This window comes from Lathyrus oleraceus, chromosome 4, assembly GCF_024323335.1.
Source record: "Lathyrus oleraceus cultivar Zhongwan6 chromosome 4, CAAS_Psat_ZW6_1.0, whole genome shotgun sequence".
NCBI lineage: Eukaryota > Viridiplantae > Streptophyta > Magnoliopsida > Fabales > Fabaceae > Lathyrus > Lathyrus oleraceus.
Window position 1 is genome coordinate 65899672 of NC_066582.1, and position 15813 is coordinate 65915484.

At 36.2% G+C, this 15813-nt stretch overlaps 1 protein-coding gene across 1 annotated transcript in view; it reads right to left on the reverse strand.

Annotated features, from left to right (window-relative positions):
- The window catches only part of LOC127073397 (40S ribosomal protein S15a-1), a 52470-nt gene extending 39095 nt beyond the window's left edge, over window positions 1-13375 (reverse strand). Inside the window, exon 1 of the mRNA XM_051014551.1 lies at window positions 13267-13375. The gene's annotated coding sequence lies outside the window, so the exon portion shown is untranslated. The remainder of the gene's footprint in view (window positions 1-13266) is intronic.
- Window positions 13376-15813: the final 2438 nt, after the last annotated feature.

A 15813-nucleotide genomic window follows, 5' to 3' on the forward strand; every position in this document is an offset into this window, starting at 1 on the left:
CATTTTCGATATGAGCAGCCATTTTCCTGAAGTACATCACCAGGTGACTTCTCGGACAAGTCTGTCCTTTGTATTTCTCGAAATCAGGGGTTTTAAATTTAGCCGGGATGACTAAATTCGATACCATACGCATGTTCATGGCAGAAGCACCGAAGATATTGTTTCCTTCTATGGCTTTGATCTTCTTTTCCAGGGCACAGAGCCTATCTGCAGCAGGATCTGAAAGTATCTTAGGCTTTGGTTGATCAGGCATATAGAATGCATCATACTGGTCATCTCCAATTTCGGATCCATGATGAGTAGATGTATCAGAAGGTTCTGCACGGTCTCCATCTCCCTTGCCTCCTACTGGTATCTGAACCAACCTCTTCTTGGTGGGGACGTAACTTTCGTCTTGGGGATTCGGACCTAGCGTGTCATCATTCCTTTTTGCCCTAGCTTCTTCCTCCTCGCTCCTCTCTCTCTGAGCGATTGCCAGCATTGTCTCCAACAATTGATCCATCTTCTCTTGGATCGTATTGATGTATGTCCTCATTGTAACCTGGTTGGCCTCAACTTGTTCTAATGTCATCTTGTATTTGCTTCGCGTCTCATACCGGTGTTGATTAGTCAGTGTGGCTGGATAAAGGGTAAAAAGGTTGGGTAAGTTTTTTTATTTTCATGAAGTGTGATGCATAATGAAGATGCAAATGTTATGCATATTTTATTTCCAGGGAGTCATTCGAGTTTCATTAGTTGTTAGTAATTCGAAGAAACAAAAAATACTTAGAATAGCAATAATGGAGTAATTTTTAAACATCATTCATTCCAATACATAACATAGAGGTCTAAAAAAGGTCATAGTTCAAAAGTACATTTGTTAAAGGAACAAAATACAAGACATAAGCAAATTAAACAGCTGGCTTTCTGGCCTGAAGCTCTTCTAGTTCCTCATTGAATCTCTTCAACAACCCTTTGTAGAGCAGAATGAAATTGATTATGGTTGGAGGAGTGCTATCTTCTTTCAACTCTTCGACTGCGTCTCTCAACCTCCATGGCAATTCTTTAGCTGCCCAATTACAGAATCCTACTAGCCCATCGAGTTTTGCACGAAACTTATCCCTATCCCCTTGTAAGAAGTTTATGGTCTTCTTAAAGGATTCATAATCTTTAATCACATAGTCTCGCTCTTTCAACCATATGGAGCTGTCTTGGCGTAATGACTCTAGCTGGTTCTTTCAATAGCTTACAGACTCCCTAGCATCTCTTACTTCTCGACACTTCTCTTCCCATATCATGGGTGACACCCTATAAGCTTCAATGGCTATTTTCTTGAGTCGACGCTCCTGATCTACTTCAGCTTTTGCATGACGAACAGAATTGGTGAGTTCTTTTATCTGAGCCCCAAGTGTATCCCTTATCGTCTTGTTTTCCTTTGTGGCTAGATGCCACCAACGCTCATTGTCTTGACATTCTTTCTGAGCTTGTCGTAGTTGACCCTTAAGAGTATCCAAATAATGATCAACTTGTTCTAATCCCACTTTGATCTTCTCTCTCTTATGTTCCTCCTTGTTGAACTTTTCCACATGTGCTTCAAGTTGTGCCTCTTTTCTCTCAAGCTCCCACTTCATATTATTTTTCTCATTGATGGTTTGTTGGAGTTTTGTCTGCAGCTCTTCATTCTCTTTTTCTAGCTTTGCCATGGTGGCCTTTAGTTCCCCCATTTCTTCAATAGGGACATGGGTGAGCTTAGGTTCAGGAAGAGGTATAGGTGTCCGAATGACAAATGGCATTTTAATCATCTGCACCCTTTCCTTTACCCACTAAAAATATGGTTCTTTTGTAATCCCATTTGCTCTCCCTAACTCAACTTTCCCTTTTCGATTGACATTTTTCCAAGCTTCTTTGATTCGCTGGAATAAGCTAGGATTCTCAACCCCAAAGTCAAGTAACCAAAAAGCTTCCAAAGAATTTTCCTCTGGAGGGCCTTCCATTGGGTAGCCAAGTTGTCTGAGTGATAGAATTGGATTAGCATTTACACATCCTTGAGTTCCAATGAGCGGTAGATTTGGGAAATCTCCACAACTGAATATGATATCCATGTTGATGTATTCTTTGGAATACCAAGAGAGATCTTCAGATCGGATTGATCCCAATCTTTGAGGCCAACTAACATCTGACTGTTCAACCCAAGCACCTGTCTTCGGAAGATATTCTAGAAACCACTGATACAATAAAGGAGCACAACAAGCAATCAATCCCTTCTTCTTAGTATACCTATGACTTATGTGATAATAGACATCGGCTAACAAAGTGGGTAATGGGTTCCCAGTAAGGAAGACACAAATGGCAGTCATGTCTACGAAACCATCCATATTCGGGAACAGGACGATGCCATAGATAGCCAATGCAATAGCAGAGTAACAAGCATCCCAACTTTCTGCTTTCAACAGGGTATGAGCTCTTTCCAAAAGAAAACTTAGTGAAAATCCTTTGGTATTCCCTTTGGTCTCTAAGTTATCTTTTGCTTCCTTTTCATCCATGTGAAGCGCACTAGCAATGACCTCGAGGGGCAAAGATTCATCTGTCCATTCAAATAACGACTTGTTCTTCATAGGAATCCTAACAAGACGCTCGAATTCTTCTAACGTTGGTGCTAACTGGAAGTCTTGGAATGTGAAGCATCTTAAAGGTAAGTCATAAAATTGGGCTAAAGTGATCAAGGATGTATGGTCCACTTGTTGATTGAGGATGCTGAGCAAATTGCCATAATTCTTTCCAAAGTTGATTCTGTATACAGGGTGCATCTGAGAGACCAAGTTACGTAAATTCTTCAGATCGGGATCCTTGAACTTGAAGGAGTAAATGTTTCTTTTGCTTGATTCCATGTTTCTTGAATTCCTGCAACTCATGATACTTAGATTCCTTGGAAATAAAATAATATGAATGCTATGCTATGAATGATATTATGCGTGTCACATGTAGGTTGATATACAGGTCATGTGAGTGGGTACTCTTGGTTACTAAACAGAACCCTTTTGGTAGAATGCTAAAGGTAAGAAGTTCCCAAAGTCATCAATCAATATCTAGGAAAGTTATTGTCATGATGAAAACTCATCTGCAAATAACATCCCCAAACAAAGTTTCATCTAGGTGAGGCCTTCGTATGGTCCCAAAGAGGAAAACTCCTAGTGGGCCCATACTACACAACTCTCGAGTCCAAGGTTCTAATAAGGTTCTCAGAGTCATAGATCGAGGTTGGGAATACCACTGTAAGGTAGTAATACGCCCAAGGGATCTCATCTGATTGGGGCTTTCGTATTAACCTAATAAGTCTGAGACTTTTCAGGTAAATACTACATAACCATCGGATATAATGGGTTAAAAGGTCCCTAGAGTCATTGATCCAACTTGAGAATACTATCGTCGTGACGAAAACTCGTCGGGCAATAATATTTCAAGAGAATCTCCTTTAGGCGGGGTCTTCGTTTCTTCCCAACAAGGAAGACTCCTTGTGGGCACCCACTATGCAACCACCAACTTAATCTTATGGTTTTTCTCAGACTCGGGTAGAGAGCCTATCTCACAAAGTATCACCGACCAGAGAACCCCAAATAAGACATATTCTATAAATCACAATACAATCATCATGACAACATAATAATAACATAAGAAATAACAAACAGATAAAATTAACACACAATACATCAACTGAATTAAGTTAGGCTTCACTCTCTTTTGCTTGGAGTTATTCCCCAGCAGAGTCGCCATCTGTCGCATCTCGAAAAATACGATTCCTCGCGATGGTCGCGGAAAAATTTATGTTCGAACAGAGTCGCCAGCAAACTTTATTTATCCCAATGAAGGAATAGGAAAATATCTATAAAACCTTTAGGAAATGGAATTATGGTCGTCGCAACCATATTCGGGTTCAGGAGTGGATTACGTAAGGGGAAGGTATTAGCATCCCTTACGTCCGTTGTACTCAAAGGGAACCTTTTAGTTCTAATTTGTGTTTCGAGTGTTAATTTATGTTTGTTTGTTATCTTTGGGTTATAAAATGTTGAAAATAGAAATGGATGAGAACCTCAGAAAGGAGAAATGGGAGGTTTTTTATTAGTGTGCTCGCGAAGATACAACAATCTCCTGCCTACGTATCCTTAAATAAGGAAATCAAAGCATTCGTAGTTCGGGGAACTAAGATTTGTTGGTGTTTTTTAATGAATAACTGTTTAGATCGCATCCTAAAGGCTAAACATTGGCTTGTCTACTCTCGGCGGAGGCTTAAGCACTGGTTTGTTGTGCGCATCAGAAAGGATTAAATAGTGTTCTTTTGGAAAAGAGTTTTGATCACACGAGGGTGACAAGTTGAGTTGGATGTTTTTGATTGGTTTCGATCTTGGTTGGATGACAATTACTTGAATAGTCGAGTAAGACAACTCGTATCCCAATAGTCGGGAAAGGGAATAGAAGACTCTAGACCACTTTCTTTTTCATCCTTAATTATAGGAAGGATGTGATAATAGTTAAGGTGTTTTGAATAGATGACGAATACTCGGATAATCGAGTAAGACAACTCGTATCCTAATAATCGGGAAAAGGAATAGAAGACTCTAGACCGCTTTCTGTTTCATCTGAGTGGTTATGAAAATAAGGTTGTGTATGGTTAATGTATTTTAGAATAGACGACAAGTACTTGAATGGTTGAGTAAGACAACTCATATCCAAGCATTTGAGATGAGGAATTGAAAACTCAAGACCATCTCCTTTTTCGTATCGTTTTGATTGAGAATGATTTGACTTACAGTATGAGTTGGTGAAAAATGACAATTGTTCAACCGACCGAGTAAGAGAACTCGTATTCAAACAATTGAGGAGTGAAATTGAAAACTCAAAGTCAACTCCCTTTTCATTTAGCTTACTATGAAAATATTTTGATTAAGTTATATGTTTGTGGAAAAACGATAGTTGTTCGACTAACCGAGTAAGATAACTCATATTCGAACAATTGAGGAGAGAAGTTGAAAGCTCAAAGTCACCTCCTTTTTCATTTAGCTTGTTGTGAAAGTGTTTTGATTTAATCGGGGTTTGGAAGTTTGTAGAGGAACGACAATTATTTGACTAACCAAGTAAGAGAACTTGTATTCAAATAGTCGAGGAGAAAAATTGAAGACTCAAAGTTATCTCCCTTTCGGTTTCTTGTTATAAAAGGATTTGATTTGTTTGTACTTAAATGATTTAGAAATGACGACCATTTGACTAACCAAGTAAGAAAACTCGTATTCAAATAATTGAGGAGAGGAGTTGAAAACTCAAAACCATACCCCTTTTCATTTTCAAATGAAGTGTTGTTTAGATGTGATTAAGTATTTTAATTTAACTTTCGATGTCGGATCGAGGTTTTAAAATTTGCATTCTTGTGAATGAATTGAATTTATTTAGTGAATAATCCATCTAATCGATTAATTAAAATCGAATAGGTCTCATTGTAAGAAGGCCCAAGAGTAAGCCATGTGAGGTTGATGGCGATGCTTTTACAAGCGATCGACTTACATAGGTATTTTGAAAATGGGCTCGACTTTGAATCGAGAAGTATGTGATTTATTTTGAAATCGGCTCGGATTATTTTAAAATCGATGAAAGCGACGTGATTTTGTCACAATTATAACATATCATTTCGTGTACACTCAAGGTTCAATATAAACAAATAGATAAAGAATAATCATGCACATACACTCCTTAAGATAAATAAACATCTAAATTATAAATGTCATTTGTGATTATATAATCAATTAATTACTTGAATGTTTAACGAATTATTTTATTTTAGTTAAATAATAAGTAGTAATAAAAAATGAATATAACCAAATAATTAAATATTAATAATGATAACAACCATGTAATTGTGTATTTGCTTTTTAAAAATTAATAATAATAATAGTAATACAATTACATATTTACTATATATAAAAAAAATATTAACAATAGTATAATTATAATTTCGAAAATAAAATAAAATAAATAAACCAAAGTGGTGGCACACACAATTTTTCATAAAAAAATGAGTAATTACTTACATTTAACTAATAAATGGTGATAATGATAGTAAACTTAATTAAATAATTAAATAGTAGCTAATTCTATTATTAGATGACTATGATAGTAAAATTTTAATAAAACCAATAAAACTCATGCTTGAATCAAATAAGCTTAAATTAAACCTAGGCTAACACACAAAAAAAGAAAATAAATGGGCCCTGAAAGTCTCTTAAGCCCACCAGGGCGCATGACCATTAAAGGAAACAAATGGGCTTTTTAAACCAGCCAAAGCCCAGATGGGGCGCATATTGATGGGGATGGATGGGCCAAAATCGCAAGGCTCAAAGACCAATCCTCCTTGGTCAGCTTAAAATGAAAAAAATAGAAATAAGAAACAACACTTTTCACATGTTTTTCTCCCTCTCTTCGATTTCCAACCTAAAAAAACGCTCTGTATATAGCGTCTCTCTCTCTGACCTCTTCGTCGGAGAAGAGAGCGGCGGGCGGCCATCTGCGACGGCGCCGCCTTAATATCACGACGGTTTAACCCCACGAAACCCTATCTTACCCAAAACGACCCTCCCGAGTTCGAATCCAGGCTTAGATTTCCAAAAAAACAAACCCATTCGTCCAGATCTTGAATTCCAACTGTAACCCTAACTTTTAACCAAACCAACAACAACAATAGTTCGAAGCAAACAAAGAAAAAGGACTTGGCATGCATAAAGATCCAATCATGAAGGCGATGCGAGAAGATGGAAATAAGAGAAAAGGAAACCAACCTGGGGCTCAGTCCGGAGGCGACGCTCTCAACGAAACCAGGTAGACAAACTCTCCTTTGCAACTTCCTTCCTCTGTTTTCGTGTTTTGGTGATGATGTTGATTGCAAGGTGTATCTTCTTTTTATGATTTGCTGTTTTTCGAATATTATGCTTGGTGTTCTTACAAAAATTATTTTCGATTCTCTCTGGAATTTTTAAGAAGAAATCTCTATTTAGTTTTTAGGGTTTTTGAAGAAATATCCTTCTGTGTTGTTCTGGGTTTGGAAAAAATATTGCTCTGTAATCTCGTGTTTTTTCTTTAGGTTTTTTTAGAAAATATCTTGCTGTGTGTTTTTGCTGTTAACCTCTTTTTTTTTATCCATTGCTTAAATGACCAATTTTAAAGCCTTGAAGAAAACTCCTTTTTCAATTTGTCCCATCCCAGATTATGTGGGATTCGATTTTTGTTGATTTGTTCTTGTTTTAGACCATTGTTGAAATGCTTTTTGGATATTCATGTTAGTCTTCTGGGTAAAGTTTCAAACTGAGTAATTTATTTAGTTATTTTTCAGTTCTTTAAGCGCTTTTGAAAAGTGCTTTTTAATTAAGCTGTTTTTTCTGCAGGTTACAACTTGAAATGACCTTGATGGAATGGAAAAGTGGGTTGTGTAAAGTTCCTAGACAACAATTTTGAGGCACGCCCAAGTCCAAGGAGGGTTCAATAGTCACCTGGTTTTTGTCCTTAGGATGATCCTTGAGAATTCGTTCCTGTCTGTTGAAGTTGTAATAACATTTTTATTAAATTAATGATGTAATTAATTATTATATTTTTTAGGTTAAATGTATATTTTGGATTATTGGATTAACTTTTAACCATATAATTACCTTTCAAAACTTTTCTCAATATTTCTAGTTATGCTAATTAATTTAAATCATTTTGAATTTTGTCTTCTTATTTCACTTGACAACCTACTTGGGCCACTATGAACATCCAACCAAAAATTGCCTCTAGCAGGTTATCATTTAATCAAAATCCAACTATGACCAGAAATTTAAAATGAGGCATGTCAATGCAATTTCAACTTTTAAAAACAACACACTTTTAACTTAGGTACAAAGAAACCAAATATAGTGACTTAATTTAAAAACCACACAATTCTAACTTCAACACATAAACCTAAATATGGTGCTTTAATTTTAAAAAAAACAACACAATTCTAACTTCAACACATAAATCTAAATATGGTGCTTTAATTTAAAAACAACACAATTCTAACTCAAAAAATGCAAATTTAATTTAGGAACCTATGAAAGACTTAGAACTTGGCATAAATATTTGGGGCGTGTAAATGGACTAATAAATAGTGATCATAGAAATAATAACATGACTCTTAATACTTACTAATAAGAAAATAGGTTTTGGATTAGTAATGTAAAAAGATTCAAACCACATTTTAGATTATGAACACACTTATGCAAATGGGCCTTTGAAACAAAAAGATCTCATGGGTAAACCACAAATGGCCGGACAAAATTGGGGTATGACACAAGCTACTCCGAAATAATGTGTCAACCATGCAAGCTACTAAGAAGTGACATGTTCAGCATGCAAGAGAGAGGACAGTCACGTGTCAGACATGCAGACACACACTCCGAATGAATTGCCGCCCTCACTCATTCCTTGCACATGGGAGCCAATTCAAGTGGAGACACCTTGTCAAAGCATGCATTCAGACCTCGAAACCAAGCAATCGGACCTAGGTCTTGCATGCATGTCCCTATGGAGGCGCCAATTTGAATGGCGACCCCTCTTAAAGGTTGTACATGGTCGCCAATTCAAGTGGAGACACCATGCAAGCACAACTTTTCATGCTCCAATCCATTTGCCTATAAATACATCCACTCCATCAACACTTCTTCCACACCATCACTCTCAATACTTCTTCTATAATTTCATCTACAACAACTTCTTATAGTGTTATCTACACTAACCCCCCGATAAAATGTCTATCCTCACAATGGGCGAATCACATAGAGGAACGGTTGCAAACATCGCAACATATGTAAGTTTTTTCTTTTGTTAACTTTTTATCATTCATCTTCACCAACCCCCTTTTATTTTAACATACCAACTTAGTCAAGTTTTTTGTTCTTTCTTTTATAGGATGTATCAAGGTTCCGAACTCGGGTCCACGAATATGTCCATATGGACCCGATGATTCAACCTTATGTTGAACTCGCCGGTTTTGGTCATATAAGCAAGATTTTGTCTTGGTCCGTAGATAACAAATTCATTATAGCTTTATGCGAAAGATGGAGACCAGAGACACACACTTTTTGGTTCCTAACCGGTGAGTGTACCATGACGTTAGAAGATGTCTACATGCTTTTGGGACTGCCCATTGAAGGTAAGATTGTTAATGGTAAAACCAACTATGCGAATTCAATTTGCATGGATCTCTTGGAGACTGATTTGTTAGATGATAACACAAGAGGTCAAGGTATACTACTTTCACGCCTTAAGTCGTATTATAATAGTTTACACTTAGATGAGCATTCTACCGAAGATGCTCGAATAATAAAAACTAGGTGTTACATTATGCTGTTAATTAGCTCGTTTTTATTTCCCGAAGGTAGTGGTTCTAGCATGCATATCATGTATTTACCTTTACTTAGACATGTAGATAGAATAGGAAGTTATAGTTGGGGACCTGCTTGTCTAGCCTATCTATATAGCTCCTTGTGCAAAAACTCACACAAAGACACATCTACATTTTCTGGATGTGCTGTTTTGCTACAAGCATGAGGTTGGTCAAGACTACCGTCCCTAGCACCCGTCAACAACAACCCTTTCACATTTCCGTATGCACAAAAGTAAGTTGTTTAAATTGCTATATTTTTACTTACTTCTTTAAAGATTATTATCTCTAACTAATATTTTTTGACTTTTTGGTGTAGATGGTCTGCACGTGGTATGAGTTACAAAAGATGTCCAAGACACTGTATTACTCGGTATCGCAACCTGTTGGATCACCACGTAAGGAAAATAACCTAATTATTTCGTTATATTTTGTTAACTTCTTCTACCTTGACTATAATCTAATTTTCTTTTACATTTCAGTTCATTTGGCGTCCATACCTTAATTTGGATCATGACCATCAAGTAAACGCTGAAGACACGGCCGTATGGACTGCATGCACACCGATAATACGGTTCACAACTGTGGAGATGCACAACAGTGATCGTGTGAAGCTGCAGTTCGGTATGCCCCAAAATATCCCAGATCCCCCAGTTAGCCTAGGAGAATGGCATCTGTACAAAGTTAACGACCAATGGAACTTCAATCCATAGCAAAGCTTCGCAAGATCGGAGTGTCGCAAATGGAAGCACCGTCATGGCCATGTCTTAACTGACGCAGTCATGCCAACTGAAGAAAAACCAAGTCGTACTTATATGGCTTGGTACAAATTGGTTGGTTTTCAGTTCATCGCTGAGGATATGTACTTGTACGACCAATGCCAGATGACTTACACACCTGACACCTCAACATCAAACCCCTAACAATAGTGTCAGACCGGATACACACAACCCCATGTCCGTCAAACGTTCCGTTCAACCAACACACAAACATACAACCAAAACATTCCATACACCCAACCCCAATACCAAGAGCATACCCCATACCACCACCAACAAATTGACCATCAACCTGAGACTCAACATCGCTTCGCACCCACCCCATCACTCTACCAAAGTCGCCTAAGCCAGAACACCTAACGGTTATTCAACACCAACCGCCCATCCTCCTACCGTAGCCAAGAAGCCCAAACCTCACAAAACCAAAACATCCAACAACCCTATCTCTACCAAACACCCCAACAACCTTTCCAACCTTTCCTCGATGCATCGTTCACACCCATGCCTCCCTTCAACCATCCCGGTCGCCCATCAATGAGTCAACCACTTCCCAACTTCTCTGGCATGGGTCATGAGCTCAGCTACGGCGGTACACCATCGATGCATACTGAAGACTATGCCGACTTGTCTGACTACCTCAACAGACCTTCTCCTATAGTTGGTAGTGACGCTCCTGGCCCCTTAGATTCTCAAACACCGGTACCGAATCATCAACGTGGGTTAGGGCCATGGGTTAGAGGAGCTAGAGGATGTGGGACCGGATGTCGGTTAGGTGATCCCGGTCATCACTATTAGGTTTCTTTGTGTAAACGGAAAATTTTATTAATATCAATTGGTCCTATATCAAATTTATCTATCACGTATACCATTTTTTTACCAAAAAAAGATATCATTTTACACTGAGGCTCCAATTGAATTGGCGCCTCCTCTTAAGTCCTACACAGGGGCGCCAATCCAATTGGCGCCTCCATTCAATTTTTAAGAGGAGTCTCCAATTCAATTGGTGACTCCTCCTTGAAAAATGTTATTTTTGTAAAAATTTCTATAAAATATGGGTCATGAAAGTTGGGTCCAAAATGTTGCTTTTAAGTATTTTAACTAATTAATTTATAAAAAAACCATAATTAAAATTATTGGTTAATAAAAAAATATTAATTAATATATTACCCAATCACTAATGCCACATAATTAAAAATATTTTTTTATCCCAATCATCACTGTTACGTATATAAAATTGGAAGGATACTAATCAAATTCTAATTAATTTAAAGTTCAGGGACAAAAAAGCCGATTTTTAAAATGGAGGACTAAAAATTAAAAAAAAAACATTAAAATAGAGGGACAAAAAGTGCATTTGAGTCTTTATATTATATACACAAACAATTAAGCCTCTCCTACCACATGCCAGAAATTATCACACATCATGAAACATAATTTATATATCATGAATAATAACTTTGATCATGAAACAATTATCTATCTACTAAGATAACATACTATAATTAGCCCTTAATTACCCTTTAACAATTATGTTTTTTGCACTAAGCAAAGGACTAATACGTAAATGACAAATCATCCATTTTTTCACACTTCACTTTCAATCCTTGACAGTTACATGCCCCCCCCTTAATTTTCCCTCCTTTTGTAATGTTGATTTCATTACTTTTTGCTAGACTCTCTCTCTCTCTCTCACAAAAAAAAAAAAAAAACAACTTCACATAAAATCTTTATGCTAACTTCAAAAACAACTTCACATAAAATCTTTATGCTAACTTCACTCAACCTTAAGAACATGGAATCTACTCTCTGAGAACCCACTGTCTTCTTCCCAAAGTATGTTAACCACTGATCTTTGTCTTTTTTCTTATGGCTTCATCTTTTCTTCATCGCATGATATTCACTCGCATCTCATTTTCTCTTTTTTTTTCCCAGGTATTACACGCATCGTCTTCTTCGCATTCTACATCTCATATTTCATCTTCTTCTTCGCAATCTACAAGGTATGTGGATATTACTTTGTATCAATGATTGTAATGGTTTCACTTTGTTTTTCAGTTTTACATTGTTAATATTGTTCTGTTAAAGACCTTTCATTGTGTCTCTGTTTTATACATGTTCTATGTTGAAGCTGTCATTTTCATGCTCTTTTACTTGCTTTCATTGTTTTGGGTTGCTCTTTATTTGCTTTAATGTGTTGTTTTCTATTTGCTTTAAATCATTTCAAGAACATAAAGTTTATTCATTGGTTTGCTTTCATATTCTCTCTCAATTTAGTTTTTATGTTACCAAATGTCAAAAGGAAGCATTGAAAATGAAACATTGTCTTTGTTGTTTTTGTTTCATACATGTTCCATGTTGAATGGAATAGTTGTTGTTTTCTATTTGCTTTAAATCATTTTAAGAACATCAAGATTGTGCGTCTTTTGTGTGTTTATACGTTTATTTTATAAAAATTTGATTGTCTTTCTTTGCTATTTATCATTTCCAGATTCAAGATTCTTGATTCTTGATTGTATATGCACTAAAAGTAGATCACGCATGTATAGTCGCTCAAGTGTGTGAATGAGGAAAAAAACTAGGGTAACAAGTTACCTGTCTAGAAGGGAGAAGTATGGCAGTCCAACCTTCAATCTCCTTGACGCCAACATCAAAACAAGGACTAATAACCCCTCATTTGTTCAATCTACCATTCAATTCAACAACAATCTTTCCAGCTCGGTGATCATCAACATACTCAAATTCTCCAATATATCCTATAAATCATTAACAATAAAAAAAATCAAATCAAAAACCCTAAAAATATTTTATCAACTAGCATTCATCCAAAAAAACATGATTTTTGAGAAATATTGTGCTTCTGCATGACAATAAGGAACTTGATGATAACTTTGGATGATGGCCTTATCATGACTTGGCGCTTTCCTCTTTTCTCAGCATTGTACATACTCTTAAGAGCGTCGTTTAACACACTGACTCTTACCATGGTTACTGAGATTCACAAGTTTCGATTACAATCAATTGCAGATAAATAGTGCTCATATGGAAGAGTTTACAGAAGATCGATCTTACCGACAAAGAAGAGAAGGGTGGCTGAAACACCATCGCCGTCGATTCAAGCTCAGAAATCGTAAAGAGTTGAAATGAAAATCGCGGCTCAGTTTATAAGTGAGGTTGAGACTTATAAATTTAGGGTTTTGATGCATTTTCCGATTTTGGGGCTTTCTTAGTGGGCCGATTATGGGCCTTTCTCTAGTTCCGGAATAAAAAAAAAAGGAGCTCATTTATTTCATTTCTTTACTAAATGTAAAAATTTATTCGGGAACAACTCAATGTGCATCCCATGCTGTCGTTAGTAAAACATCTTTTTTTTAATAAATTGTTTCGAAGATGTATCTCCTTATTCAAGTCAAATATAATCTGGAGAAACATATCTAGAACCACACCAAACATTAATTTTTCTACTTTGATTTAAAAATGCTCCGATGAATTTGACAATATATTATAACTATACAATCATTTTCTTTTCTTTTTTAAAGCTTAATTGCAATTTTAGTTCCCATATTTTGTCTTTTTTGGATTTTGATCCCCATTTTTAAAACCATGTTTTGGTCCTTTTTTAAGTTGTGATGAATTTTAGTCCCTTCTCTAATTTAAGACTTATTTTTAATGATGTGGCGCTCAGTTTGCTGATGTGTCAATGTCATATAATTTTCATTAATAATAATTATTGCACATCATTTTTTAAATTTTAATAATAATATTTTATTTTAAAAAATATATTTAAATCATTAAATTGAATTACATAACAATAAATAATTTTATTAAAATTAATAAAATTGATTTTGAATTATCATAAATAAAATTGAATTAAATTACTAAGAATTAAGTAAAAACATGAACAAGAACCCAGAAACATAATTCATTCCTTGAAAATCCAGTAACAAAATTATCACCTTTCATCCTTCAAAATAGTTTAAAAAACTAGAGACCATAACAACAACAAACATCACAAATTCAAAATATCAAAAATAAGTAATAAAAGCAACATCAACAAATTCATAACGATAAAATCAGTAACATCGTGTTTCATCACAAATTCATAAAATACCCAGTAACAATAACATCATCGCTTCAAATGTATAGTTCTTCCCCGAGATGAAAAAAACATGTTGTTCTTGTCTCTACTTCAAAACATTTCTATGGATCTATGTATTTTCTCAAAACAAAAATACATTATTCCTCTCTATCTGCTTTGGATCTAAGAACAACCTCCTCAACAACAACTCGCCATTGTATTCGACGGTAGTCAAGAGATTCACAACAACGATAACGACGGTTGTTGTACGACCGGTACAGGTTTCGGAAGCGGCCGTGAGCCTTCGAAAATGGATGGTTTTTGAAGATAAAGATTGAGTTTATGAAGCTTTAAGCATGTATGAATCTCTCATGATATGCGGTGAGTAACATCGATGAGTCCAAAATGAAATTGTTTTGTTGGAAGAGAATAAGAATCATGATATTGGTAATAGGGGTCAAATTTCTCGTTCATTCTGATAGGGAGAGGGAGAACATGATTTTCCCTAGCATGCTCTTCCACTAGTATCTCTTGATGAGCTGACATTAGTGGATCTCTCAGAGCATCTTGTATCATATAAGGATGTGACATCCTGAAGAACCATCGGATGTAACCGCCTACATAGTTACAGTCGCTAAGAATTATGAACATGGTGAGCCCTACACTCCATAGAAGAATGGAACTGCAAAAAGGAAGAATAGAACCATCATAAATATGGTGAGAAGTATGTTTAAAGGCAAGCATATACCCAAAGAATTATGGGGAGAAGTTGTGTCGACAACAACATATATTTTAAATAGATGCCCAGTGAAGAAGATATAAGGAGTTACGCCAAAAGAATGTTGGCCTGGTGTCAAGCCTAGCTTAAGTCATCTTAAGGTATTTGAATCTATAGCACATAGATATGTGTCAGATCATTTGAGAAGAAAACTTGATGACAAGTTGAATCAGATGATCCTAATAGGATATCATTCGACTGGAGGTTACAAATTGTTCGACCTAATGAACAAGAAAGTAGTGATAAACATGGATGTGATTATAAATGAGATTAAGGAATGGGATTGGACTGAAAGTGTGAATAAGGATTCAGTGAAAAACTTATGTGAATAACCACCAAGTGAGGTCGAAAGAGAAGTTCGACAGGAAGAAGTCAGAGGTCAAGCAAGCACAAGCTGATCTCAAAGAACAAGACACATGCCTGCAAGGTTGCAAGAATGTGTGATTACATCATATGATATGGTCGATGATGAAGGTGAGCTGGTACATTATGTTTTCTATGCAAATGTCAAATCAGTCAATGTAGCTGAGACATTGAAGGATTCGAAGTGGGTGAAAGTGAGGGACTGAAGTCCATCAAAGACAATAACACCTGGTCACTTGTTGAATTTCCTTAAGGCAAGAAGGCAATCGATGTGAAGTGGGTATACAAGGTGAAGTTGAATCCCAAAGGTGGGGTAACTCGACACAAGGCAAGACTTGTGGCGAAAGGATTTCTTTAGAAAGAAGGAATTGACTTCGACGAAGTTTTTGCACCTGTTGCT